Source organism: Oncorhynchus mykiss, chromosome 14 (assembly GCF_013265735.2).
Source record: "Oncorhynchus mykiss isolate Arlee chromosome 14, USDA_OmykA_1.1, whole genome shotgun sequence".
NCBI lineage: Eukaryota > Metazoa > Chordata > Actinopteri > Salmoniformes > Salmonidae > Oncorhynchus > Oncorhynchus mykiss.
Window position 1 is genome coordinate 41,505,300 of NC_048578.1, and position 16,313 is coordinate 41,521,612.

Sequence of the window (16,313 nt, forward strand, 5' to 3'; positions counted from 1 at the left end):
TCTCTACCCGAGACTCTCTCTCTCTCTACCGAGACTCTCTCTCTCTCTCTCTCTACCCGAGACTCTCTCTCTCTCTCTCTCTCTACCCGAGACTCTCTCTCTCTCTCTCTCTACCCGAGACTCTCTCTCTCTCTCTACCCGAGACTCTCTCTCTCTCTCTCTCTACCCGAGACTCTCTCTCTCTCTATCCGAGACTCTCTCTCTCTCTCTCTACCCGAGACTCTCTCTCTCTCTCTCTACCCGAGACTCTCTCTCTCTCTCTCTCTCTACCCGAGACTCTCTCTCTCTCTCTACCCGAGACACTCTCTCTCACTACCCGAGACTCTCTCTCTCTCTACCCGAGACTCTCTCTCTCTCTCTCTCTACCCGAGACTCTCTCTCTCTCTCTCTCTCTATCCGAGACTCTCTCTCTCTCTCTCTACCCGAGACTCTCTCTCTCTCTCTACCCGAGACTCTCTCTCTCTCTATCCGAGACTCTCTCTCTCTCTCTCTCTACCCGAGACTCTCTCTCTCTGTCTACCCGAGACTCTCTCTCTCTCTACCCGAGACTATCTCTCTCTCTCTCTACCCGAGACTCTCTCTCTCTACCCGAGACTCTCTCTCTCTCTCTACCTGAGACTCTCTCTACCATAGCTGAGGGCGGCAGGGCTTTCTTTTCCTGTTTGTCTGCCTGTCACATGGTTTTCTGACTGTGTGGTTTTAACCCTTCACGTGTTGGAAGGACAGCTGAGGGGACTCTTCTGTGAGTCACCACTCTGCCAAATACCTTCTATCTTTGTGCCTTAGACAATGTTTGTCAAATGTCTTCATGTCCAAGTTCTAAATATGATGACAATGCTATTTGTAAATGAAGGTGTTGTGGAATTAATGAAGAAGCACATTGGTCACTGCAGACAGCTTATGCAAAATAAAAGGAGACTGTTTATGTAATGTTTCTAAATGAGAAAAATATATAACCTTATGTTGGCGAATTGTTCAGGGCTTTTTACTATGAAGAGAAAGATGTTTGAACAAGACATGCAGAGTGTTATTAAATGAAACGTGCTGTACAGAGTATACAGATGTCTCCTTATAGTGCACTACGCTGGTCTAAAGTAGAACACTAAAAATAGGGAATAGGGTTCCATAGGTCCCTGGTCTAAAGTAGCACACTATATAGGGAATAGGGTGCCATTTGGGACACAGGCTTGTTCTGTGGTGTGCTAGAATGTAAATGTGATTTCTGGTGTATTCAGGTGTTCTCTCTGGCCCCGTTTATACCTGGTGGTTTGTTCTGATCTCTCTGGCCCCGTTTATACCTGGTGGTTTGTTCTGATCTCTCTGGCCCCGTTTATACCTGGTGCTTTGTTCTGATCTGCCCTACATTCTGATTGTGCCCATATTTACAGAAATATGTCTACACAAAGTATTAAAAGTGTCTGTTATCCATCCACTGTCTGCATTGTGACCACATTTCCTGGTCCCTTCATTTAGGCAAATTATTTCAAAGCTATTCTTTCAAAATAATATTTATTTATTGCAAGACACAAATGTAATCAATCAATGGTGCCACATGTCAATGATTTTAGGGGCCTATAATATTTATGATTTAAATGTTTTTTCTGTCCAGATCTGTCTACACTTGTACAATATCCAGACACAATGTGTGTCTGACTACCTCTAGAGGTGATCAGGAAGATCTGATCACAATGTGTCCTTTGTTTTGTCTACATCGGTCCAAAAAGAAATGTGGACACAATCAGAATGTGGACAAGATCAGGACAAAGGACGCATGTTAGAACCAGATATAAACAGGGCTTCTGTGAGAGGAACGAGTGAATCCACCCCTAGGGGGCAGCCTCTGCATTGACAAGTGATAACCATCCTAAGTCAAGAGACATCACTTAGTCAATCACAACATTTCACTTGACCTCTTGTATTTTAAAGAACATCGTTTTCCATTCCCGCTGTACCTTTGTAGAAATCTTAACGACTAAACAACAACCAGACGTCATGGTTTCTGCAGAACCAGTTCCTCCACATTTCCGCCTGTCATCCTGAACCTTCCAGTTGACGAGGAAACAACACAACTTTCCAGGTTGAAGCTCACTGGACGCAGTAACAAGAAGACTGTATAAAATGTTTTTAAATGAGGAACATAGCTATGTTTGGCTTATTTTTCAGGGCGTTTCACTATGAAAATACAATGCCACCAGAAAGTATTCATACCCCTTGACTTATTCCATGTTTTGTAACAGTCTGAATTCCAAATTGATTTGAGGCTGGTGAGAGGGGAGGACAGCTCATAATAATGTCTGGAATGGAGCAAACGAAACACATGTTAATTACGTTGCAGCATCACAATGAGCCATTAAAGTGCCAGCAGCAATACCGGAGTAGAACAGAGCAGGGGGGAGAGTAGCAGAGATTATGTACAGGTCTGTAAGTAGAGATGCTGAATAGGTCTGTAAGTAGAGATGCTGAATAGGTCTGTAGGTAGAGATGCTGTATAGGTCTAAAAGGTAGAGATGCTGTATAGGTCTGTAGGTAGAGATGCTGTATAGGTCTGTAGGTAGAGATGCTGTATAGGTCTGTAGGTAGAGATGCTGTATAGGTCTATAGGTAGAGACGCTGTATAGGTCTATAGGTAGAGACTCTGTATCGGTCTGTAAGTAGAGATGCTGTATAGGTCTATAGGCAGAGATGATGTATAGGTCTATAGGTAGAGATGCTGTATAGGTCTATAGGTAGAGATGCGGTATAGGTCTGTAGGTAGAGATGCTGTATAGGTCTGTAAGTAGAGATGCAGTATAGGTATGTAGGTAGAGATGCTGTATAGTTCTGTAGGTAGAGATGCTGTATAGGTCTGTAGGTAGAGATGCTGTATAGGTCTGTAAGTAGAGATGCTGAATAGGTCTATAAGTAGAGATGCTGTATAGGTCTATAGGTAGAGATGCTTTATAGGTCTGTAGGTAGAGATGCTGTATCGGTCTGTAGGTAGAGATGCTGTATAGGTCTGTAGGTAGAGATGCTGTATAGGTCTATAGGTAGAGATGCTGTATAGGTCTGTAGGTAGAGATGCTGTATAGGTCTATAGGTAGAGATGCTGTATAGGTCTGTAGGTATAGATGCTGTATCTGTCTGTAGGTAGAGATGCTGTATAGTTGTGTAGGTAGAGATGCTGTATAGGTCTGTAGGTAGAGATGCTCTATCGGTCTGTAGGTAGAGATGCTGTATAGGTCTATAGGTAGAGATGCTGTATAGGTCTGTAGGTAGAGACGCTGTATCGGTCTGTAAGTAGAGATGCTGTATAGGTCTGTAGGCAGAGATGATGTATAGGTCTATAGGTAGAGATGCTGTATAGGTCTATAGGTAGAGATGCGGTATAGGTCTGTAGGTAGAGATGCTGTATAGGTCTGTAAGTAGAGATGCTGTATAGGTCTGTAGGTAGAGACGCTGTAAAGTTCTGTAGGTAGAGATGCTGTATAGGTCTGTAGGTAGAGATGCTGTATAGGTCTGTAAGTAGAGATGCTGAATAGGTCTGTAAGTAGAGATGCTGTATAGGTCTATAGGTAGAGATGCTGTATAGGTCTGTAGGTAGAGATGCTGTATCGGTCTGTAAGTAGAGATGCTGTATAGGTCTATAGGTAGAGATGCTGTATAGGTCTGTAGGTAGAGATGCTGTATCGGTCTGTAGGTAGAGATGCTGTATAGGTCTATAGGTAGAGATGCTGTATAGGTCTGTAGGTAGAGATGCTGTATCGGTCTGTAGGTATAGATGCTGTATAGGTCTGTATGTAGAGATGCTGTATCGGTCTGTAGGTAGAGATGCTGTATAGGTCTAAAAGGTAGAGATGCTGTATAGGTCTGTAGGTAGAGATGCTGTATAGGTCTGTAGGTAGAGATGCTGTATAGGTCTGTAGGTAGAGATGCTGTATAGGTCTATAGGTAGAGACGCTGTATCTGTCCGTAGGTAGAGATGCTGTATCGGTCTGTAAGTAGAGATGCTGTATAGGTCTGTAGGTAGAGATGCTGTATAGGTCTATAGGTAGAGACGCTGTATTGGTCTGTAAGTAGAGATGCTGTATAGGTCTGTAGGCAGAGATGATGTATAGGTCTATAGGTAGAGATGCTGTATAGGTCTATAGGTAGAGATGCTGCATAGGTCTGTAGGTAGAGATGCTGTATAGGTCTGTAGGTATAGATGCTGTATCTGTCTGTAGGTAGAGATGCTGTATAGTTGTGTAGGTAGAGATGCTGTATAGGTCTATAGGTAGAGATGCTGCATAGGTCTGTAGGTAGAGATGCTGTATAGGTATATAGGTAGAGATGCTGTATAGGTCTGTAGGTATAGATGCTGTATCTGTCTGTAGGTAGAGATGCTGTATAGTTGTGTAGGTAGAGATGCTTTATAGGTCTATAGGTAGAGATGCTGTATAGGTATGTAGGTAGAGATGCTGTATAGGCCTGTAGATAAAGATGCTGTATAGGTCTGTAGGTAGAGATGCTGTATAGGTCTGTAGGTAGAGATGCTGTATAGGTCTGTAGGCAGAGACGCTGTATCGGTCTATAGGTAGAGATGCTGTATAGGTCTGTAGGTAGAGATGCTGTATTGGTCTGCAGGTAGAGATGCTGTATCTGTCTGTAGGTAGAGATGCTGTATCGGTCTGTAGGTAGAGATGCTGTATAGTTCTGTAGATAGAGATGCTGTATAGGTCTGTAGGTAGAGATGCTGTATCGGTCTGTAAGTAGAGATGCTGAATAGGTCTGTAAGTAGAGATGCTGTATAGGTCTATAGGTAGAGATGCTGTATAGGTCTGTAGGTAGAGATGCTGTATCGGTCTGTAAGTAGAGATGCTGTATAGGTCTATAGGTAGAGATGCTGTATAGGTCTGTAGGTAGAGATGCTGTATCGGTCTGTAGGTAGAGATGCTGTATAGGTCTATAGGTAGAGATGCTGTATAGGTCTATAGGTAGAGACGCTGTATCTGTCCGTAGGTAGAGATGCTGTATCGGTCTGTAAGTAGAGATGCTGAATAGGTCTGTAGGTAGAGATGCTGTATAGGTCTATAGGTAGAGACTCTGTATCGGTCTGTAAGTAGAGATGCTGTATAGGTCTGTAGGCAGAGATGATGTATAGGTCTATAGGTAGAGATGCTGTATAGGTCTATAGGTAGAGATGCGGTATAGGTCTGTAGGTAGAGATGCTGTATAGGTCTGTAAGTAGAGATGCAGTATAGGTCTGTAGGTAGAGATGCTGTATAGTTCTGTAGGTAGAGATGCTGTATAGGTCTGTAGGTAGAGATGCTGTAAAGGTCTGTAAGTAGAGATGCTGAATAGGTCTGTAAGTAGAGATGCTGTATAGGTATATAGGTAGAGATGCTTTATAGGTCTGTAGGTAGAGATGCTGTATCGGTCTGTAGGTAGAGATGCTGTATAGGTCTGTAGGTAGAGATGCTGTATAGGTCTATAGGTAGAGATGCTGTATAGGTCTGTAGGTAGAGATGCTGTATAGGTCTATAGGTAGAGATGCTGTATAGGTCTGTAGGTATAGATGCTGTATCTGTCTGTAGGTAGAGATGCTGTATAGTTGTGTAGGTAGAGATGCTGTATATGTCTGTAGGTAGAGACGCTCTATCGGTCTGTAGGTAGAGATGCTGTATAGGTCTATAGGTAGAGATGCTGTATAGGTCTGTAGGTAGAGACGCTGTATCGGTCTGTAAGTAGAGATGCTGTATAGGTCTGTAGGCAGAGATGATGTATAGGTCTATAGGTAGAGATGCTATATAGGTCTATAGGTAGAGATGCGGTATATGTCTGTAGGTAGAGATGCTGTATAGGTCTGTAAGTAGAGATGCTGTATAGGTCTGTAGGTAGAGATGCTGTAAAGTTCTGTAGGTAGAGATGCTGTATAGGTCTGTAGGTAGAGATGCTGTATAGGTCTGTAAGTAGAGATGTTGAATAGGTCTGTAAGTAGAGATGCTGTATAGGTCTGTAGGTAGAGATGCTGTATAGGTATGTAGGTAGAGATGCTGTATCGGTCTGTAGGTAGAGATGCTGTATAGGTCTGTAGGTAGAGATGCTGTATAGGTCTATAGGTAGAGATGCTGTATAGGTCTGTAGGTAGAGATGCTGTATAGGTCTATAGGTAGAGATGCTGTATAGGTCTGTAGGTATAGATGCTGTATCTGTCTGTAGGTAGAGATGCTGTATAGTTGTGTAGGTAGAGATGCTGTATAGGTCTGTAGGTAGAGACGCTGTATCGGTCTGTAGGTAGAGATGCTGTATAGGTCTATAGGTAGAGATGCTGTATAGGTCTGTAGGTAGAGATGCTGTATAGGTCTATAGGTAGAGATGCTGTATAGGTCTGTAGGTAGAGATGCTCTATCTGTCTGTAGGTAAAGATGCTGTATAGGTCTGTAGGTAGAGATGCTGTATAGGTATGTAAGTAGAGATGCTGTATAGGACTGTAGGTAGAGATGCTGTATAGGTCTGTAGGTAGATATGCTGTATAGGTCTGTAGGTAGTGATGCTGTATAGGTCTGTAAGTAGAGATGCTGAATAGGTCTGTAAGTAGATGCTGTATAGGTCTGTAGGTAGAGATGCTGTATAGGTCTGTAGGTAGAGATGCTGTATCGGTCTGTAGGTAGAGATGCTGTATAGGTCTGTAGGTAGAGATGCTGTATAGGTCTATAGGTAGAGATGCTGTATAGGTCTGTAGGTAGAGATGCTGTATAGGTCTATAGGTAGAGATGCTGTATAGGTCTGTAGGTATAGATGCTGTATCTGTCTGTAGGTAGAGATGCTGTATTGTTGTGTAGGTAGAGATGCTGTATAGGTCTGTAGGTAGAGACGCTGTATCGGTCTGTAGGTAGAGATGCTGTATAGGTCTATAGGTAGAGATGCTGCATAGGTCTGTAGGTAGAGATGCTGTATAGGTATATAGGTAGAGATGCTGTATAGGTCTGTAGGTATAGATGCTGTATCTGTCTGTAGGTAGAGATGCTGTATAGTTGTGTAGGTAGAGATGCTTTATAGGTCTATAGGTAGAGATGCTGTATAGGTCTGTAGGTAGAGATGCTGTATAGGTCTATAGGTAGAGATGCTGTATAGGTCTGTAGGTAGAGATGCTGTATAGGTCTATAGGTAGAGATGCTGTATAGGTCTGTAGGTAGAGATGCTCTATCTGTCTGTAGGTAAAGATGCTGTATAGGTCTGTAGGTAGAGATGCTGTATAGGTATGTAAGTAGAGATGCTGTATAGGACTGTAGGTAGAGATGCTGTATAGTTCTGTAGGTAGAGATGCTGTATAGGTCTGTAGGTAGTGATGCTGTATAGGTCTGTAAGTAGAGATGCTGAATAGGTCTGTAAGTAGATGCTGTATAGGTCTGTAGGTAGAGATGCTGTATAGGTCTGTAGGTAGAGATGCTGTATCGGTCTGTAGGTAGAGATGCTGTATAGGTCTGTAGGTAGAGATGCTGTATAGGTCTATAGGTAGAGATGCTGTATAGGTCTGTAGGTAGAGATGCTGTATAGGTCTATAGGTAGAGATGCTGTATAGGTCTGTAGGTATAGATGCTGTATCTGTCTGTAGGTAGAGATGCTGTATTGTTGTGTAGGTAGAGATGCTGTATAGGTCTGTAGGTAGAGACGCTGTATCGGTCTGTAGGTAGAGATGCTGTATAGGTCTATAGGTAGAGATGCTGCATAGGTCTGTAGGTAGAGATGCTGTATAGGTATATAGGTAGAGATGCTGTATAGGTCTGTAGGTATAGATGCTGTATCTGTCTGTAGGTAGAGATGCTGTATAGTTGTGTAGGTAGAGATGCTTTATAGGTCTATAGGTAGAGATGCTGTATAGGTATGTAGGTAGAGATGCTTTATAGGCCTGTAGATAAAGATGCTGTATAGGTCTGTAGGTAGAGATGCTGTATAGGTCTGTAGGTAGAGATGCTGTATAGGTCTGTAGGCAGAGACGCTGTATCGGTCTATAGGTAGAGATGCTGTATAGGTCTGTAGGTAGAGATGCTGTATTGGTCTGCAGGTAGAGATGCTGTATCTGTCTGTAGGTAGAGATGCTGTATCGGTCTGTAGGTAGAGATGCTGTATAGTTCTGTAGATAGAGATGCTGTATAGGTCTGTAGGTAGAGATGCTGTATCGGTCTGTAAGTAGAGATGCTGAATAGGTCTGTAAGTAGAGATGCTGTATAGGTCTATAGGTAAAGATGCTGTATAGGTCTTTAGGTAGAGATGCTGTATCGGTCTGTAAGTAGAGATGCTGTATAGGTCTATAGGTAGAGATGCTGTATAGGTCTATAGGTAGAGATGCTGTATCGGTCTGTAGGTAGAGATGCTGTATAGGTCTATAGGTAGAGATGCTGTATAGGTCTATAGGTAGAGACGCTGTATCTGTCCGTAGGTAGAGATGCTGTATCGGTCTGTAAGTAGAGATGCTGAATAGGTCTGTAGGTAGAGATGCTGTATAGGTCTATAGGTAGAGACTCTGTATCGGTCTGTAAGTAGAGATGCTGTATAGGTCTGTAGGCAGAGATGATGTATAGGTCTATAGGTAGAGATGCTGTATAGGTCTATAGGTAGAGATGCTGTATAGGTCTGTAAGTAGAGATGCTGTATAGGTCTGTAGGCAGAGATGCTGCATAGGTCTGTAGGTAGAGATGCTGTATAGGTATATAGGTAGAGATGCTGTATAGGTCTGTAGGTATAGATGCTGTATCTGTCTGTAGGTAGAGATGCTGTATAGTTGTGTAGGTAGAGATGCTTTATAGGTCTATAGGTAGAGATGCTGTATAGGTATGTAGGTAGAGATGCTTTATAGGCCTGTAGATAAAGATGCTGTATAGGTCTGTAGGTAGAGATGCTGTATAGGTCTGTAGGTAGAGATGCTGTATAGGTCTGTAGGCAGAGACGCTGTATCGGTCTATAGGTAGAGATGCTGTATAGGTCTGTAGGTAGAGATGCTGTATTGGTCTGCAGGTAGAGATGCTGTATCTGTCTGTAGGTAGAGATGCTGTATCGGTCTGTAGGTAGAGATGCTGTATAGTTCTGTAGATAGAGATGCTGTATAGGTCTGTAGGTAGAGATGCTGTATCGGTCTGTAAGTAGAGATGCTGAATAGGTCTGTAAGTAGAGATGCTGTATAGGTCTATAGGTAAAGATGCTGTATAGGTCTTTAGGTAGAGATGCTGTATCGGTCTGTAAGTAGAGATGCTGTATAGGTCTATAGGTAGAGATGCTGTATAGGTCTATAGGTAGAGATGCTGTATCGGTCTGTAGGTAGAGATGCTGTATAGGTCTATAGGTAGAGATGCTGTATAGGTCTATAGGTAGAGACGCTGTATCTGTCCGTAGGTAGAGATGCTGTATCGGTCTGTAAGTAGAGATGCTGAATAGGTCTGTAGGTAGAGATGCTGTATAGGTCTATAGGTAGAGACTCTGTATCGGTCTGTAAGTAGAGATGCTGTATAGGTCTGTAGGCAGAGATGATGTATAGGTCTATAGGTAGAGATGCTGTATAGGTCTATAGGTAGAGATGCTGTATAGGTCTGTAAGTAGAGATGCTGTATAGGTCTGTAGGCAGAGATGCTGTATAGGTCTATAGGTAGAGATGCGGTATAGGTCTGTAGGTAGAGATGCTGTATAGGTCTGTAAGTAGAGATGCAGTATAGGTCTGTAGGTAGAGATGCTGTATAGTTCTGTAGGTAGAGATGCTGTATAGGTCTGTAGGTAGAGATGCTGTATAGGTCTGTAAGTAGAGATGCTGAATAGGTCTGTAAGTAGAGATGCTGTATAGGTCTATAGGTAGAGATGCTTTATAGGTCTGTAGGTAGAGATGCTGTATCGGTCTGTAGGTAGAGATGCTGTATAGGTCTGTAGGTAGAGATGCTGTATAGGTCTATAGGTAGAGATGCTGTATAGGTCTGTAGGTAGAGATGCTGTATAGGTCTATAGGTAGAGATGCTGTATAGGTCTGTAGGTATAGATGCTGTATCTGTCTGTAGGTAGAGATGCTGTATAGTTGTGTAGGTAGAGATGCTGTATAGGTCTGTAGGTAGAGACGCTCTATCGGTCTGTAGGTAAAGATGCTGTATCTGTCTGTAGGTAGAGATGCTGTATAGTTGTGTAGGTAGAGATGCTGTATAGGTCTGTAGGTAGAGATGCTCTATCTGTCTGTAGGTAAAGATGCTGTATAGGTCTGTAGGTAGAGATGCTGTATAGGTCTGTAAGTAGAGATGCTGTATAGGTCTGTAGGTAGAGATGCTGTATAGTTCTGTAGGTAGAGATGCTGTATAGTTCTGTAGGTAGAGATGCTGTATAGGTCTGTAGGTAGAGATGCTGTATAGGTCTGTAAGTAGAGATGTTGAATAGGTCTGTAAGTAGAGATGCTGTATAGGTCTGTAGGTAGAGATGCTGTATAGGTCTGTAGGTAGAGATGCTGTATCGGTCTGTAGGTAGAGATGCTGTATAGGTCTGTAGGTAGAGAAGCTGTATAGGTCTATAGGTAGAGATGCTGTATAGGTCTGTAGGTTGAGATGCTGTATAGGTCTATAGGTAGAGATGCTGTATAGGTCTGTAGGTATAGATGCTGTATCTGTCTGTAGGTAGAGATGCTGTATTGTTGTGTAGGTAGAGATGCTGTATAGGTCTGTAGGTAGAGACGCTGTATCGGTCTGTAGGTAGAGATGCTGTATAGGTCTATAGGTAGAGATGCTGTATAGGTCTGTAGGTAGAGATGCTGTATAGGTATATAGGTAGAGATGCTGTATAGGTCTGTAGGTATAGATGCTGTATCTGTCTGTAGGTAGAGATGCTGTATAGTTGTGTAGGTAGAGATGCTTTATAGGTCTATAGGTAGAGATGCTGTATAGGTATGTAGGTAGAGATGCTGTATAGGCCTGTAGATAAAGATGCTGTATAGGTCTGTAGGTAGAGATGCTGTATAGGTCTGTAGGTAGAGATGCTGTATAGGTCTGTAGGCAGAGACGCTGTATCGGTCTATAGGTAGAGATGCTGTATAGGTCTGTAGGTAGAGATGCTGTATTGGTCTGCAGGTAGAGATGCTGTATCTGTCTGTAGGTAGAGATGCTGTATCGGTCTGTAGGTAGAGATGCTGTATAGTTCTGTAGATAGAGATGCTGTATAGGTCTGTAGGCAGAGATGCGGTACAGGTCTGTAGGTAGAGATGCTGTATAGTTCTGTAGGCAGAGATGCTGTACAGGTCTGTAGGCAGAGATGCTGTACAGATTTGTAGGTAGAGATGCTGTATATGTATGTAGGCAGAGATGCTGTACAGGTCTGTAGGTAGAGATACTGTATAGTTCTGTAGGTAGAGATGCTGTATAGGTCTGTAGGTAGAGAAGTTGTATAGGTCTGTAGGTAGAGATGCTGTATAGGTCTGTAGGTAGAGATGCTGTACAGGTCTGTAGGTAGAGATGCTGTATAGGTCTGTAGGTAGAGATGCTGTATAGGTCTGTAGGTAGAGATGCTGTATCGGTCTGTAGGTAGAGATGCTGTATAGGTCTGTAGGTAGAGATGCTTTATAGGCCTGTAGGTAGAGATGCTGTATAGTTGTGTAGGTAGAGATGCTGTATCGGTCTGTAGGTAGAGATGCTGTATAGGTCTGTAGGTAGAGATGCTGTATAGGTCTATAGGTAGAGACGCTGTATCGGTCTGTAAGTAGAGATGCTGTATAGGTCTGTAGGCAGAGATGATGTATAGGTCTATAGGTAGAGATGCTGTATAGGTCTATAGGTAGAGATGCTGCATAGGTCTGTAGGTAGAGATGCTGTATAGGTCTGTAGGTATAGATGCTGTATCTGTCTGTAGGTAGAGATGCTGTATAGTTGTGTAGGTAGAGATGCTGTATAGGTCTATAGGTAGAGATGCTGCATAGGTCTGTAGGTAGAGATGCTGTATAGGTATATAGGTAGAGATGCTGTATAGGTCTGTAGGTATAGATGCTGTATCTGTCTGTAGGTAGAGATGCTGTATAGTTGTGTAGGTAGAGATGCTTTATAGGTAGAGATGCTGTATAGGTATGTAGGTAGAGATGCTGTATAGGCCTGTAGATAAAGATGCTGTATAGGTCTGTAGGTAGAGATGCTGTATAGGTCTGTAGGTAGAGATGCTGTATAGGTCTGTAGGCAGAGACGCTGTATCGGTCTATAGGTAGAGATGCTGTATAGGTCTGTAGGTAGAGATGCTGTATTGGTCTGCAGGTAGAGATGCTGTATCTGTCTGTAGGTAGAGATGCTGTATCGGTCTGTAGGTAGAGATGCTGTATAGTTCTGTAGATAGAGATGCTGTATAGGTCTGTAGGTAGAGATGCTGTATCGGTCTGTAAGTAGAGATGCTGAATAGGTCTGTAAGTAGAGATGCTGTATAGGTCTATAGGTAGAGATGCTGTATAGGTCTGTAGGTAGAGATGCTGTATCGGTCTGTAAGTAGAGATGCTGTATAGGTCTATAGGTAGAGATGCTGTATAGGTCTGTAGGTAGAGATGCTGTATCGGTCTGTAGGTAGAGATGCTGTATAGGTCTATAGGTAGAGATGCTGTATAGGTCTATAGGTAGAGACGCTGTATCTGTCCGTAGGTAGAGATGCTGTATCGGTCTGTAAGTAGAGATGCTGAATAGGTCTGTAGGTAGAGATGCTGTATAGGTCTATAGGTAGAGACTCTGTATCGGTCTGTAAGTAGAGATGCTGTATAGGTCTGTAGGCAGAGATGATGTATAGGTCTATAGGTAGAGATGCTGTATAGGTCTGTAAGTAGAGATGCTGTATAGGTCTGTAGGTAGAGATGCTGTAAAGTTCTGTAGGTAGAGATGCTGAATAGGTCTGTAGGTAGAGATGCTGTATAGGTCTATAGGTAGAGATGCGGTATATGTCTGTAGGTAGAGATGCTGTATAGGTCTGTAAGTAGAGATGCTGTATAGGAATGTAGGTAGAGATGCTGTAAAGTTCTGTAGGTAGAGATGCTGTATAGGTCTGTAGGTAGAGATGCTGTATAGGTCTGTAAGTAGAGATGTTGAATACGTCTGTAAGTAGAGATGCTGTATAGGTCTGTAGGTAGAGATGCTGTATAGGTATGTAGGTAGAGATGCTGTATCGGTCTGTAGGTAGAGATGCTGTATCGGTCTGTAAGTAGAGATGCTGTATAGGTCTGTAGGCAGAGATGATGTATAGGTCTATAGGTAGAGATGCTGTATAGGTCTATAGGTAGAGATGCGGTATAGGTCTGTAGGTAGAGATGCTGTATAGGTCTGTAAGTAGAGATGCAGTATAGGTCTGTAGGTAGAGATGCTGTATAGTTCTGTAGGTAGAGATGCTGTATAGGTCTGTAGGTAGAGATGCTGTATAGGTCTGTAAGTAGAGATGCTGAATAGGTCTGTAAGTAGAGATGCTGTATAGGTATATAGGTAGAGATGCTTTATAGGTCTGTAGGTAGAGATGCTGTATCGGTCTGTAGGTAGAGATGCTGTATAGGTCTGTAGGTAGAGATGCTGTATAGGTCTATAGGTAGAGATGCTGTATAGGTCTGTATGTAGAGATGCTGTATAGGTCTATAGGTAGAGATGCTGTATAGGTCTGTAGGTATAGATGCTGTATCTGTCTGTAGGTAGAGATGCTGTATAGTTGTGTAGGTAGAGATGCTGTATAGGTCTGTAGGTAGAGACGCTCTATCGGTCTGTAGGTAGAGATGCTGTATAGGTCTATAGGTAGAGATGCTGTATAGGTCTGTAGGTAGAGACGCTGTATCGGTCTGTAAGTAGAGATGCTGTATAGGTCTGTAGGCAGAGATGATGTATAGGTCTATAGGTAGAGATGCTATATAGGTCTATAGGTAGAGATGCGGTATATGTCTGTAGGTAGAGATGCTGTATAGGTCTGTAAGTAGAGATGCTGTATAGGTCTGTAGGTAGAGATGCTGTAAAGTTCTGTAGGTAGAGATGCTGTATAGGTCTGTAGGTAGAGATGCTGTATAGGTCTGTAAGTAGAGATGTTGAATACGTCTGTAAGTAGAGATGCTGTATAGGTCTGTAGGTAGAGATGCTGTATAGGTATGTAGGTAGAGATGCTGTATCGGTCTGTAGGTAGAGATGCTGTATAGGTCTGTAGGTAGAGATGCTGTATAGGTCTATAGGTAGAGATGCTGTATAGGTCTGTAGGTAGAGATGCTGTATAGGTCTATAGGTAGAGATGCTGTATAGGTCTGTAGGTATAGATGCTGTATCTGTCTGTAGGTAGAGATGCTGTATAGTTGTGTAGGTAGAGATGCTGTATAGGTCTGTAGGTAGAGACGCTCTATCGGTCTGTAGGTAGAGATGCTGTATAGGTCTATAGGTAGAGATGCTGTATAGGTCTGTAGGTAGAGACGCTGTATCGGTCTGTAAGTAGAGATGCTGTATAGGTCTGTAGGCAGAGATGATGTATAGGTCTATAGGTAGAGATGCTATATAGGTCTATAGGTAGAGATGCGGTATATGTCTGTAGGTAGAGATGCTGTATAGGTCTGTAAGTAGAGATGCTGTATAGGTCTGTAGGTAGAGATGCTGTAAAGTTCTGTAGGTAGAGATGCTGTATAGGTCTGTAGGTAGAGATGCTGTATAGGTCTGTAAGTAGAGATGTTGAATACGTCTGTAAGTAGAGATGCTGTATAGGTCTGTAGGTAGAGATGCTGTATAGGTATGTAGGTAGAGATGCTGTATCGGTCTGTAGGTAGAGATGCTGTATAGGTCTGTAGGTAGAGATGCTGTATAGGTCTATAGGTAGAGATGCTGTATAGGTCTGTAGGTAGAGATGCTGTATAGGTCTATAGGTAGAGATGCTGTATAGGTCTGTAGGTATAGATGCTGTATCTGTCTGTAGGTAGAGATGCTGTATAGTTGTGTAGGTAGAGATGCTGTATAGGTCTGTAGGTAGAGACGCTGTATCGGAATGTAGGTAGAGATGCTGTATAGGTCTATAGGTAGAGATGCTGTATAGGTCTGTAGGTAGAGATGCTGTATAGGTCTATAGGTAGAGATGCTGTATAGGTCTGTAGGTAGAGATGCTCTATCTGTCTGTAGGTAGAGATGCTGTATAGGTCTGTAGGTAGAGATGCTGTACAGGTCTATAGGTAGAGATGCTGTATAGGTCTGTAGGTAGAGATGCTGTATAGGTCTATAGGTAGAGATGCTGTATAGGTATATAGGTAGAGATGCTGTATAGGTCTGTAGGTATAGATGCTGTATCTGTCTGTAGGTAGAGATGCTGTATAGTTGTGTAGGTAGAGATGCTTTATAGGTCTATAGGTAGAGATGCTGTATAGGTATGTAGGTAGAGATGCTGTGTAGGCCTGTAGATAAAGATGCTGTATAGGTCTGTAGGTAGAGATGCTGTATAGGTCTGTAGGTAGAGATGCTGTATAGGTCTGTAGGCAGAGACGCTGTATCGGTCTATAGGTAGAGATGCTGTATAGGTCTGTAGGTAGAGATGCTGTATTGGTCTGCAGGTAGAGATGCTGTATCTGTCTGTAGGTAGAGATGCTGTATCGGTCTGTAGGTAGAGATGCTGTATAGTTCTGTAGATAGAGATGCTGTATAGGTCTGTAAGTAGAGATGCTGTATCGGTCTGTAAGTAGAGATGCTGAATAGGTCTGTAAGTAGAGATGCTGTATAGGTCTATAGGTAGAGATGCTGTATAGGTCTGTAGGTAGAGATGCTGTATCGGTCTGTAAGTAGAGATGCTGTATAGGTCTATAGGTAGAGATGCTGTATAGGTCTGTAGGTAGAGATGCTGTATCGGTCTGTAGGTAGAGATGCTGTATAGGTCTATAGGTAGAGATGCTGTATAGGTCTATAGGTAGAGACGCTGTATCTGTCCGTAGGTAGAGATGCTGTATCGGTCTGTAAGTAGAGATGCTGAATAGGTCTGTAGGTAGAGATGCTGTATAGGTCTATAGGTAGAGACTCTGTATCGGTCTGTAAGTAGAGATGCTGTATAGGTCTGTAGGCAGAGATGATGTATAGGTCTATAGGTAGAGATGCTGTATAGGTCTATAGGTAGAGATGCGGTATAGGTCTGTAGGTAGAGATGCTGTATAGGTCTGTAAGTAGAGATGCAGTATAGGTCTGTAGGTAGAGATGCTGTATAGTTCTGTAGGTAGAGATGCTGTATAGGTCTGTAGGTAGAGATGCTGTATAGGTCTGTAAGTAGAGATGCTGAATAGGTCTGTAAGTAGAGATGCTGTATAGGTCTATAGGTAGAGATGCTTTATAGGTCTGTAGGTAGAGATGCTGTATCGGTCTGTAGGTAGAGATGCTGTATAGGTCTGT